The sequence below is a fragment of the Cebus imitator genome, unplaced genomic scaffold (assembly GCF_001604975.1).
Source record: "Cebus imitator isolate Cc_AM_T3 unplaced genomic scaffold, Cebus_imitator-1.0 Scaffold459, whole genome shotgun sequence".
Taxonomy (NCBI): domain Eukaryota; kingdom Metazoa; phylum Chordata; class Mammalia; order Primates; family Cebidae; genus Cebus; species Cebus imitator.
In genome coordinates this window covers 1,500,141-1,514,344 of record NW_016107774.1, presented here as the reverse complement: position 1 = coordinate 1,514,344, position 14,204 = coordinate 1,500,141, and positions in this window count along the sequence as shown.

The window sequence follows — 14,204 nt, the reverse complement described above, 5'->3', positions numbered from 1 at the left end:
GGACCTTAGCATTCCCAGGCCCAGATTCACGAACAGATTCAGTGGAGATCAGCAGAACTTTGCCGAGATCAGCAGAACTGCTCTACTTACTCCTAGCCACAAAAGAACAATAAATCCATATACTATTAAGCCACTGTGTTGTGTGGTGGTTTGTTGCATAGCAATAGTTAATACTTTCAGTGTTATATTAGCTATGGGAGTCTACGTGAATTTAGTTTTGTACTATCTATGCCAGCATAAGTAATTTAAGCACAAATCTATTTTTTTTTTTTTTATCTTTTAAATAACACGATGTCTCATTCAGGATTATTTTTTTAAATTACATAACAAATATAAAAACATTTGATGCATAATTTTTTTTTTTTGAGGTGCAGTCCCACTCTGTCGCCCAGGATGGAGTACAGTGGCACAATCCCAGCACACTGCAACCTGCACCTCCCAGGTTCAAGTGATTTTTCTGCCTCAACCTCCTGAGTAGCTGGGATTACAGGTGCCTGTCACCACAGCCAGCTTGTTTTTGTCTTTTCAGTAGAAACAGGGTGAGCCATGCTGGTCTCGAACTCCTGACCTCAAGTGATTCGCCTGCTTCAGCCTCCCAAAGTGCTGGGATAACAGGAGTGAGTCATTGCACCCAGCCCAAAATCCATTTCTTTTTCTTTTTTCTTTAAATAGAGATGGAGTCTTGATATGTTGCTCAGGCTGTCCTCAAACTCCTTACCTCAAGCAGCCCTCTGAATTTAGCCTCTCAAATTGCTGGGATTACAGGCATATGCCACTGTGCCCAGCCAGAAATCTTGTCATGACATGAGTTAATATTAATAGGACTATTGCCATTGCTACAACTACTATTTTTGTTCATTTGCTTCACATTTGTTTCAGGAGTGCTATATGATAGATATATTTTTTGACTCATACAAACTAAAATTGGTTTCTATTTAGCCATCCTTCTGGAACTCTCTTAGAAATTGTCAGGTTATCACAATATACTGAAAAGACTGGTAATCCTAAACAAGCCCTCATTGGTCCTCTGAATTCCAAACCAAACCTTCAATTCTGAAAAATTCAAAATAGATAATATACAACTGAATTTCACAGGTAGGAAGCCATATACCTAGAATCTCAAATATATTTGACTGCTACCTTTTCCTTTACATGTATGTAAAAATACATTATATATATATATATATATACACATATATATATATGTATATATATATACACACATATATATATGTATATATATATATGTATACGTTATATATAATGTAAAAGAAAGAGGTAGCAGATACATTTTTATATATATAATGTATATATTATAGTGTCTATATTATATATAATATGTACATTATATATAATGTAAAAGAAAGAGGTAGCAGTCAGATATAATTTTTATGTATAATGTGTGTATATATACACATAATGTAAAATAATGTAATATATATATTACATATATATAATGTTTGTGTATATATATATATAATGTAAAAGAAAGAGGTAGCAGTCAGACATATTTGAGATTCTACTCAAATTGTGAAATGTAATATATATATATATATATAGTGTGTGTGTGTGTGTGTGTGTGTATGTATGTATGTATGTATTTCAGGATATAGATGTATGTCCTAAGCCAATTTGAAGTCCTTGAAATCAGAAACTTCTCAAATTTCTCTTGTTCTGATAACCAAATGCAATGTGTTAGTTACTTGACAGAAAACACAAACTTTAACTCAACCAAAATTTGTAATAGGCAGGAGATATAGAAGCAAACTGAAACAAATAACAACAAAAGCAGAGATCTAAAACCTGGCATTCTAAAATTCAAGAATACTAGGAAATGGAAAGAGTTAACTTCAGCATAATTCGATAAGTGTTCTGCCAATTATACAAACCATGCATTAGAAAAGGAATATTAGAGTGATGCATTAAATCTAAGTAAATCAGAAAGGACATTGAACCGGGTCTTGAACGATTTGCAGGTTGGGTCGGCTGAGAAAGCATGAATAATGACCCAAATGGAATGAAAACTGGCACAGATGCATGATACCAGGGTTCTTCCAGCCCATGCTACTGCCATCTCTCTGGCTATCATAATAGACCGTGTGGTCTCCTATCTTGTACTCTACTCACTTTCCTCCATCAGTTCCCTGAACTACAGCCAAAGTCAGCTTTTATGATGTAAAATTACGTAAACCTCTCTCCACATCTTTTTTTTTTTCCTGTAATTATGTTGATAGTACAAATTTCTAAAAGAAGCCAGCTTTGCTTATTTCCCCAGTATCTTGGGTCAATTCCCATCTATTTGTCACTAAAATTTATTTGCTTTATTGTATATAAACTTTTTTTCATTTGCTGTTGTAAATTGACAATTCATAATTGTATAAATTTATGGAGTACAAAATTATAATTTATGAATGCAATTACTTAAGCTTCTTAACATATTGATGGCCTAGGTACATAATACTTGTAGAGGTGAAAACATCTGAAATTTACTCTCTTAGCAGTTTTGATATATACAATATTCTGTTGCTAACTATATTAGCCCCAGTGTGCAGAATACAAAAAAAGAAAAAAAAAATTATCCTCTGTTTCCCTGTTTTTTCATTTTTTTTCAGATGAGAGCAGAAGCAAAAATTTAATAGGTGAAAGAAAGAGGACAGCTCTCTGCAGCAGAGATGCGTCCCGAAAAAGGGTTTTGTTCCTTAGTGAGATGCAAGGATTTTTATAGGTGAGCTAGTGGGGAGGTGGTATTTTATCTACAGAGGGTACAAAAAAATGATTGTAACAGATTTTGCTCCCTTTGACTATTATCTTCCTATTCTCTACACCCCCAGGCTCTGTAACCACCATTCCACTCTGTTTCTAAGTTTCATTTTAAAATTCCACATATAAGTAAAAATTTATGGAGTTTTTTTCATCTACTTGCCTTATTTACATAGCATGCTATTCTCCAGTTCCATGCATGTTGCCACAAATGACATAATTTTCTTTTTGATTAAGACTGAATAGTATTTCATTGTGAATACATACGAATTTTTCTTCCATCATTCATCTGTTGATAGACAGGTGGGTTGATTTCATTACTTGGCCATTGTAACTAGTGCTGCCATGAACATGGGGTAAGACATTTCTTTGACTAATTTACTTCAAAACTTTTGGGTAAATACCCAGAAGTAAGATTGCTAGATAATATGATAATTTTATTTTCACTAATATAAATTAGCACAATATGACTGTGCTAATTTATATTATTACCAACAGTATAAAAATATTTTCTTCGTATTCTTGCTGAAACTTATCTTTTATCTTTTTTATAAATGTTGTTTTGACAGATAGGAAACCAAAAGTTATTGTGGTTTTAATTTGCATTTGCCTAATGATTAGAAATGTTGATCATTTTTTCATACACATAAGGACCATTTATAGATCTTAAGATGTCTATTAAGGTCCCTTGCCCATTTTAAAATTTTTTGTTTTCTTCCTATTGAGTTGTTTGAGCTCCTTACGTATTTTTGAGATTAACTCCTTATCAGATTGTATGACTTACAAATATTTTTCCCAATCTGTGGATTTTTCCTTATCTATAGATTGTCACTACACGCTATTAATATTTCCCTTTGCAGTGCAAGAACTTTTAAGCTTCACGTAATTTCTTTTGTCTATTTTGCTTTTGTTGCCTGCTCTTTTGGGGTTAAATCCAAAAAATTATTGTCCAAAGCAATGTTTTCTAGTTTTTCCTCTATGTTTTCTTCTAGTCATTTTAGAGTTTCTGGTATTATGTTTAAGCCTTTAATCCATTTTGTGTTGATTTTTGTTTATGGTGTGAAATGAGTCTCAATTCTTCTGCATGTGGAAATTCAGTTTTTACCTTATTTGTTTAACAAACTCTCTTTTTTCTTATTGTATGGTCTTGGCACCTTTGTCAAAAGTCAATTAACTATACATTTGGAAGTTTATTTCTGGGCTCTCTATTCTGTTCCATTGGTTAATATGTCAATATTTTTTCTCTTTTTTCTCTCTCTTTCTTTTCTTCCTCCCTCCCTCCCTCTCTCCCTCCCTCCCTTCCTTCCTTCTTTCTTTGCCAATACCATAGTTTGAAGCAGGCAGTCTGATAACTCCGCTTTGTTCTTTTTGGTCTTGATTGCCTTAGTTAATCAGAGGTTTTTTTTTGTGTAGTTCCATATGCATTTTAAAATTGTTTTTCTGTTTCTATGAAAAATGACATTGGAATATAGATAGAGATTGAAGTGAATCTGTAGATGGCTTTGGGTAGTAAGAAGATTTAAACAATATTAATTATTTTAATCCCTGGGCATGGAATATCTTTTCATTAATTTGTGTCTTCTTTAATTTCTTTCATTAACATTTTATAGCTTACAGTGTACAGGTCTTTTATCCTTAGCTTAATTTATTGCTAAGTATTTTGTATTTACTTTTTTTGTAGCTATTATAAATGTGATTATCTTTATTTTTTTCAGATAGTTTTTTGGTAGTGTATAAAATATACTATTGATTTTGTGTGCTAATTTTGTATCTTACAACTTTATTCATGTATTAGTTTTTACAGTTCTTTTGGGAGAATCTGTAGAGGTTTTTGTATATAAGACGATAGCATCAGAAAGCAGTTACAATTTCACTCTTCTTTTCCTTTCTGAATTCTTTTATCTATTTATCTTGCCTAATTGCTCTGGTAGTTACATCTACAATATCTTAAATCAAAGAAGCAAGAGTGGGCATCCCTGTCTTCTTCCTGGTCTTAGAGGAAAGGCTTTCAATTTTTCACTGTCGTGTATAATGTTAGCTGTAAGGATTTCATAAATGTCCTTTATTGTGTTGAGGTACATTGACCCTATAAGTAATTTGGTGAGAGGCAGCATCATGAAAGGATGTTGAGTTTTTCAAATGTTTTTTCTGTAGCTAATGGGATGATCACAAGACTTTTGGCTGTTATTCTGTTAATGTGATTTATGATATTTGTTGATTTCTGTATACTGAAGCATCTTTGCATTTTAGGGATAAATCCTACTTGATCATAATTGATTATATTTTTACTGTGTTTTGAAGTTCAGTTTGATAGTATATTTTTGAGGATTTTTTCATCTGTGTTTATCAAGGATATTGGACTGTAATTTCCTTTCTTTTGTAATGTTCTTTTCTGGTTTTGATATCTGGGTAATACTGGACTCATACGAAGAGTTTGAAAATATTCCCACTTTGATGGGTAAAAAACTCTGAAAAAGTCTGATGTTAGTTCTCTTTAAATGTTTGGTGTAATTAGGACACAAGTCATCAGGTTCTGGGATTTTCCTTGAAGAGGGACTTCTTATCACTGATTCAATTCCCTCGCTTATTATTGGTTTGTTCATATTTTCTATTTGCCCGTGCATTAATCTTGGTAAACTGTATTTGTATAGAAATCTATCAATTTCTTATAGTTTGTCAAATTTATTTGTGTGTAATTATTTATAGTAGGTTATTATGATTATTTACATTTCTATAGTATCAGTTGTAATGTCTCCTCTTTGGTTTTTTTATTTTTTTTCTTTGAGTCTTGTCTTTTTTTCAGGTGGTGATACAGTTTTCCTCTGTGTCTCCACACAAATCTCACCTTGAATTGTAATCCCCATAATAACCACATGTCAAGGGCAGGACCAGGTAAAGATAATTGCAAAGTGGCTACATTTTCTGGGGTAAACACCTAGGGCTCATCTTCTGGTGCCAAAAAAATGTAGTACATGAATACACAGGAGTGGAGATTTAAAAGGCAAAAGAAAGAGAAAAGAAAACATCTCACTGTGTCTAGTGAGAGAGCGGGGACTTCTGAGAGGAAAAGACCAGCTGTACTGGAGTGTGTGGCATTTATCTGCAGGCTTGAGCAGGCGGTGTCTGATTTACCTAGGGATAACAGATTAGTTTGATCAGGTATGATGTTTATAGAGGGCGAGGAGAAGGCTGACTGCCCCACCCTAATCTTATTATGCAAATGAACTTTCCCCTTGGCCAGTGCCATCTTGTCTGCTCCTTCTGTCCACGTGGCTAGCAGAGACTGGAAGATGGAGCCGCCATTTTGAACATGATTGGCATAACTGCCAGATTCTATGTCTATAGCTCAATTTTACAGGCTGTTTTCTATTAGAAAGGAAAATGAGGAAAACCTTACCTAAGACTTTTTACTCTCACTATCTGCCTAAGTAACTTTGTCTTAACTCCTGTATCATTTGGATCATGGGGGCGGTTTTCCCTATGCTGTTCCCGTGATAGTGAATGAGTCTCGCACATCTGATGGCTTTGTAGGTGTCTAGCATTTTCCCTGCTTACATTCATTCTCTCTCCTGCTGCCCTGTGAAGAGATGCCTTCTGCCATAATTGTGAATTTCCTGAGGCCTTGCCAGCCATGTGGAACTGTGAGTCATTAAACCTGTTTGCTTTATAAAAATTCCCCAGTCTCTGGTATTTCTTTATAGCAGCATGAGGACAGACTAACACAGGTAGCTCAACCTTGCCTATTTGGTTTATCTTTTCAAAACAACCAACTTATTGCTTTGTTGATCCTTTTGTATTATTTTTCTAGTCTCCAATTCATTTATTTCTGCTCTGATCATTATTATTTCCTTTCTTCTGTAATGTTGGTTGCTGTGAGCCCCACCCCCATTCTTTGTCCTTTTTCCCTGACTCTAGGTGGTCTAGCTCTGTCAGTGCTCCCAACATTTCTGATGGAATGCAATGCCAGTAAGCATCCTGCACAGGGTCCCAGGATGTTGAGAAAGCCAAATGAATGCCTCCAGCTCACTTTCTTCCCTATATAAATTGTAGTCCAGGAGAATTACCTGTGTATTGCACTATTCTTGTTTGGGGGTATGGTGGCAAAGTTAAAGAGAAGCATTCTTCCCATTACAGCGTTTTATGGTTCTGCCATCCAAGGGAGTGTTTAAGCCTCCTCTTGAGTTCTGGAGTACTCGGATGGTATTCTTTCTTTGTGGGTAGGTGCTACTTGGATTTTTGTGGCGGGAAGCAACACTTGAAGAAATCTATCCTATTATCTTGCTGACATCATTCTTCCTCACTGCACTTTGAATAAATTCCATGAGAGTAAGATTCTCCACTCTTGACTACATGATTTGTATTATATTTATTTTAATTTTTATTGGGAGGAAAAATTAATTATTTGGAAGCATATAGAATCAGTGATATTCTTGGTGCATTTAGATAGATATGTTTAATAATATGTTAAGCATATCGGATGAATTTAGAAATTTGAAAGACATAACCATTTTGGTGTCAGTTGAAGCAGTGAGTATAAATGAATCTCTAAAGATTATATGGAGTAAGAATTAGGTATTAAACAGAGACCTGAAGATCATCAGCATTTAAGGTACGCAAGAGAATAATGCACACAAAAGAAAACTCTAATAAAATGGCTATGAGGTGAAGGAAAAAATTGTAGAACAGAGTAGCATAGTAGTCAGAAAGTAAAATAATGAATTTAAAAAATAAACTGAATGGCCATGATATCAGCTATCTCAGAAAGACGGAGGAGGTGAAAGTTTTGAAAAATGCAATGGAATCGATCATAAAAAGGGGCAAATTTTGCTTGTTTCTTAATCTTGTTGAAAGCTATTTCCTTATATGCTGTGGTAAAAGCCAGAATGCAGGTGGCTAAAGAGAGAAAAGAAAGTGAAATACTGGAAATAGTCTGCAAAACGTATTGCTTTATGAGTTTTTTTTTTTTTTTTTCAGCTTAGAAATGAATGAGGAAAGAAAGGAAATATTAGGAGAAATCAGAGTGAATTTATATGTTGTTTTCATTGGTTTCACTTAGACGTAGCATTTAAGACAGAGAAACAGAAATTATAAAAAGTGATGTTAGCGTGGCACAGATGGAATATTTAGGAAGAGAGAGTCTCTCATCTGACCTAGTATGGGAGATATGGGGGTGTAGAAATAGTCAACATTAGAGACTGATAGGGAAGAAAAAAACATGAAAAACTGACCAATTCCACATATAAATGTTTGATTTCTTAAGGGGAGAAAATATGCTCACTGAAGCAATATGGAAATATCAATTGGTTGCTTGAAGACAGAAGACTAGGAAAGAGCCCATGAGGAATGACTGAAACTCCAAATGATTACCATGATGGCTTGACTCAAGACACAATTCAGACTTTAGCATAAAAGCCATACAACTCATTTGGATTACTTTCTTCTGCAGGAGTGGACCTGTAAGAAAAATGAATAAAAGAGAGGAGAAAGGAGAGTGAGATGGCAGGAAGCATTTTTCTCATGTGCAGAAATTGAACTATCTCTTTACTTATTTTCTCTAAGAAGCCTCCCCCACTCCTTGTGGGGAGAAAAAACTTTCCTGAATATAATGAAGAAGTTAAAGAGACAAACAAAACCCTACCTGGCAGTGTTGATTTCAGGATAAAACTCAACAGTGTAGAAGAAATCACCCGGAACTGTCTTTGGCGTATGTTACACACACAGTACTAGAGAGCTAATCTCTTTTCCTCACTCCGTTCCCATTTTCTGTTTCCTATACCTGCCATCTATTTTTTCCCTTTCTTCCCTCTCTCCTTCCTTCCTTCTCTCCACTTTCTTTCCTTTTTTACTTCCTTCCTTTCTCCCTTCCTTGCTTTCCTCTTTCTTTCAACTGGCTTTTTCCTTTTCATCTTCTCTTCTTATATTTATATTAAATAATGTATTATTTCTTTATTTTTTAATATTTTGCTGATTTGTATCATAATTACAGTGTAAAACATTGATTATGTTATCAATTTGACTGTGCAGTCTTCTCTCCTTACTCTATATCATTTGGCTTTTTTTCAGGGGACATCAAGTCATCAAATCAATCATATTGTCTGTGCATATAGAAATGATACCTGAGGAAGTGATGCTTCACTTAAACAATCAGGAACACAAGTTGAATTATAAGTGGACTTACAATTTTCATGCTTTTCCATGCTTAATAATGTTTTTAGTACCAACCTCCTTTTTCTAGGACATATTTGGATCCTTTATTTTATTATTCAAATATAATCATATTCTAGACTTCAGCACCACAAATTGGGCTGAAAGTTTCAAAGACTAATTTTAGAGACTAATCAGAAATGTCAGATCACTGTTGTGCATTAGAAAACAAAGACAGTTTTAGGCAAACTGCTAAGATAAGTCATTAGAGGAGAGAATGTTGTATAGGATGAGATTTATGTTACCCACCATAGTGCAGTCTGAGTTCTTTCAATGAAGATAAATGAATAACTCCATCATCTCAATGTGTAGTCTCTTTAACCAACATGCTGTCTGTTCTATGATTTGTGATGGTTTTACACAGGAAAAACTAACTGAGATATATCATGGCTGTCAAATCCTGGTATTCCTGTGGGCTTTCTGAACAGACAATTGTACCACTTTCATTATCTTTGTGTTACAGATAATGGATAATAAACCAGCTTATGGTACCCAAAGGAGAGCTTCTTGGACCCTAGAAAAGTCTTCAAATGCACCATATACACATTAAACTTCTTTTGCCCTCTGAAGATGCCTTTGAATCAAACAAAAATTGCTTTACTTTCAAAATCAAGAATCAATTTTCCAGAGTTCCCTGGCTGAAAAGGATATTTTTATCTGTGGCCTTATCTGATTCTTGAAGAATTTAATTCTCCATTTTTCAAAGTTTGGTTGGGAACACTCTAGGATTCACTTGGGGCACATTTTATAACCCAGATTGCTTCCCAATACCCTTCTCTCTTTCTCGTCTCAGACTCTATGGATTTAGCCTTCTACTCTTTGCTTCTCCAGTCAACACGCCCCCATCTGCCTTTAGACTTACTTTACTCCCAAATCGACCTTCAAAGTAGGATAAGATACATTATCTGTCTTCTACCTGTCCTACACCACAAAGCAATAACTTATGTGATCGGTCACCACTTGCTTTGGTTCTACACAGTTAATTCATACATGTACTACTAAGTTAAAGAAATAAACTTTTAAAAATGTATATTCAATTTAAAACAATTTTTCTTGTTCTCTAGAGTTCCCATGTAAATAAAACAGAATAGGCTTGTGAGTAAAATAATTCAGAAGCTTTTGTAGTCTTTGTGTTTGCCTTTTTGTATTATACATTTATTACCATTAAACAAGAAAGGAAAAATGCAATACATATAAGATATGCCAAACCTGAGAAGACTATTCAAACTTAAGAATTCATATAAAGTACTCTTAGGAGTTTTGTTTTTATAATTTCTACCCTTTTGCTTGGAAAGGTCCTGAAATCTCTGTTTTTTATCTGTATTCCATTCTCTGTTACATATTAGTGATTTTGATTGAGTCCAGTAATTCTCTCTTGACCTCCTATTACGGCCCTCTCGAATTCATACTGGATCTCTTCTTAGGAAACTTCACCTTGTCAATTTTAGAAAGAATGAAGAATGATTATTTGCTACGAGTGGGCAATACATACTTTTTGTTTATGTATCCTGTATACCAATAAGGGGCTCTGCAAGGAAGTAGGATATTTATCTAAAAATCATTTGCTAACAATCCACCCATTTAATGAACATTTCACCAATGACCAGGCTGCATGTGACCAACTTTTATTTTTCTTTAAAATTCAATTATTTTAATAATCTTTCAATAACTTCAGAAAAGTCATATTAACCTGAATTGTTCAGTTGATCTTTGATGTTTTTGTATTTTAAACTTTCTTTGGTGATGGGATTGTTTCAGCTTCTGTGAATACTCTCAAATTATTAAAATGCCATTTCTACAAATAGCTAATATTTAGGTGATTTTTACTTTTGACTCACACATGACTCAGTTCCACACCAATTAACCCTGAATTCTTAGATATTAACAACTGAATTATTAACTATGTTTTTTTTTTTTTTTTTTTTTTTTTTTTTTTTTTTTTTTTTTTTTTTTTTTTTTTTTTTTTTTTTTTTTTTTTTAATCAGAATCCTTCCCAAACATACCACACTTATGGTGAAGGGATTTCAGATATAGGATGCTATTCTCAGATTGTAATTTTGGTTACTGATTAAATTTACATTTATAAATAGCAGACAAATTTTAAGGTAATAATAAAAGTGCAAACTTACCTATTGGCTTTCAAGAAATCTATTGCTTAAACTTCTGATACAAAGAGGAGCTAATAACTAATCAACAAACATCAATACAAACAAAACCAATAGAAAGGTGCTAAAATCATTCTATTGGATGAGAAATTTTGGTGAACTTTATAAATATCTAATATTAATGTTTAACAAATCAATATATTGATGAAATAAAAATTGGTAATTTGACGTATTTGCATTTCAGACTGTGTGTGTGTGTGTGAACTGAATCATAAACTATGCAAAATGCGGGTCCTGCTGTCTTACTCACTTGTGACCTCCGGTGATTTTATCTACTTTGTTTCTTCCTTCATCCTTTTTGTATCATTATTCTTTTTAACCTTTTTATCCACTAGTGATCAAAATGAAGATAGGCCTCCTTCTTTGCTAATACTCCCACATATGTAGAGCTTACTTAAAATGCAACTGGGATGTATACCATAATAAAAATGAGAAGCAAGATCATCAGTCATCAATTATCATAGAACTCAAAACTGAGAACTCCAATAAGTCACTTGTTCCAGCTTTCTAACCTCAAACAGGGAATACATAAACACACATCCACACCACAGGTGATTCACTGAGGCATAAGGAAGTTACATAACCTTTCCAAATACTCAAAACCACAAAGTAAAGCTCCTATTTATTTAAATATCCCCACATGATAGTCGAGGGGGAATTAGTTTGTGTACTGTAACAAACAGACAAGATTCGTGGAAAAACAGAAGCTGAAGAGTACATTAGTGTTTGGAAATTCTTAAGATTTTTTTTGGATTTTGCTGTAGCTTTTAAGTGTTCTACAATTTTATTGCAACAGATTGATTTTTTTAAATGTATCCAATTCACCAAGTGAAAAAGAAGCCCAGCTAGTTATTGAAGTCACATATTCAAATTTCACTTCCTCTGGGCAGATTTACTAATAGAATTGTTGGAGACATCATCAAGGTCAGATGAATAAAGAAGGCAGGTCTCCCACTCTCCAGTTGTTGCAGAAGAGGTGTGCTTGGGCCATGATGCTCTGCTGGACATGCTGTAGGACGCCAACTCCCCATACTAGCCAATGTTCTTCCAGGCAAATGCCAAAGCTGCCTTATCTGTGATGACACACCTACACTTCTGGGGAGCTAAGTAGTCTCAAGACCAGTGGGATTTTACACAGTGAGGAGGACAACATCCATGCATTAGGATGCTGATCCCCAGCAGAGTGTCACTGGCTGAGTGAGTATATGTGTGTGGGGTGATTCAAGCTGTCCAGAGTGAGTATAAGCATTGCTGGAAAGACCTCCTTAAGCCTCAGGACATTTGAATTGTGAAAGGAGTGACACAAATGTAAAAAATTAACTAGAGTTTATTCATTCAGTAATATCTTAATGAGAATGCTGAGTAGTTGCATTTCCTATGAAAGACCCCTGCTTTGATCTCTCTCTGTCTTTGTGTGTGTGTGTGTGTGTGTGTGTGTGCATGTGTGCATGTGTGTGTGTTCACTTTTTGCTCTCTAGCAAGTCAGTAAGTCTGTTCCTGGTTTTTCCCACCAAATAATCATAATTTTCATGGTACAGTTTTGTCACTATAAATCTCCAGGACTAAGTTATAAACTAAAAGTAAAGGCAGTCTCTGTGTTTTATTGTCAATGGCTAGCGCAATGTCTGGAACACAGTAAGCTAACAGTGATTATTTGTTGAATAAATCCACATTAGTTTCTTCTCTACTGTTATGGAGTAGATGTCAGTGTTCCTCCAAAATGCATCCATTTGGAGATGGGATCTCTAAGGAAGGAATTAATGTTAAATGAGGTCAGAGCAGTGGGATCCTGATCTCATGGGAACAGTGTCCTAACAATAAGCAACCCCAGACAGCTTATACTCTCTGTCTTACTCTTGCTTTCACTTTCTCTCTCTCTCTCTCTCTCTCTCCCTCTCTCCATGCACACCCATTGAGGAAAAGCTACATGAGGACATAATAAAAAGATGGTCGTCTACATGCCAGGGAGAGGATTCTTAGCACAAACCAGCCCTGATGGACTTTAGTTTGAGACTTCTCAGCCTCCAACACTCTCAGAAAATGTATTTAATGCATTTCTGGTGCTGAAGCCATCCAATCGGTGATATTTGTTTTGACAGTCTGAGCAGACTAAGAAATCCACTCTTTGGCCCTTTGCTAACTTCTACAATTTAATGTAAATGTCAGTTTAATTGTATCAACCAAAAATTTCCATGAGTATTTTTTAAACATCTGTTTTCCAGTCTTACTATTAATACAATTCAAATTCTGCTATATGCTAATTAAATTTAGAAAATTTATATGATGGTCTTCTGAACTACTTCTCAAATAAAAGTAGTACATCCTCCTTATTAGAGTTCTGTATCAGTGATGTATTTTTAATGCCAAATAAAAATATATTTATTCAATTACTGCTGTAGAAAAATTGCCAAGCTTTCTCCTATTAATACAAAATTAGTTACTAAAAGTCCCTTCTTTAAGACCCATGAGTTACACATAACTAGTGATAGAGGCCCATTGCTTTCAGAAATTTAATTAAAAATAAGTGGACATCATTGGTTCCTACTCTAGCCTTCATATTTTTTTAATAAGAGTCAATTAAATCACTGGGTCATATTGGAAATTATATCATTTTTAAAACAACATTAGACTTTTCATCTACAAGCTTCTGCCTGAACTCCGCTAACTCTTCAAAAGTGTAAAGCTTTGCATGATTTCCTAGTAAATTAGCCTGAAACAATCTGTAAGAGACAAGAAGAGTGAGCCCCGATTCTTCTGAAATCTGATTTAAAGCTACACTTAGAAGAGAAAGTAGAGAATGAGAAAAGTATACATACAGATGTTTCAAAATCCTGATGCAATTTTTTGCCCCATTTATTTTATTGCATTTTAGGTTTTGGGGTACATGTGAAGAACATGCACAATTGTTGCATAGGTACACACGTGGCAGTGTGATTTGCTGCCTTCCTCACCATCACCTACATCTGGCATCTCTCCCCTTGCTATCTCTCCCCAGCTCCCCACCCCCCACTGTCCCTCCCCTATTTACCCCCAACTGACCCCAGTGTGTAGTGCTCCCCTCCCCGTGTCCATGTG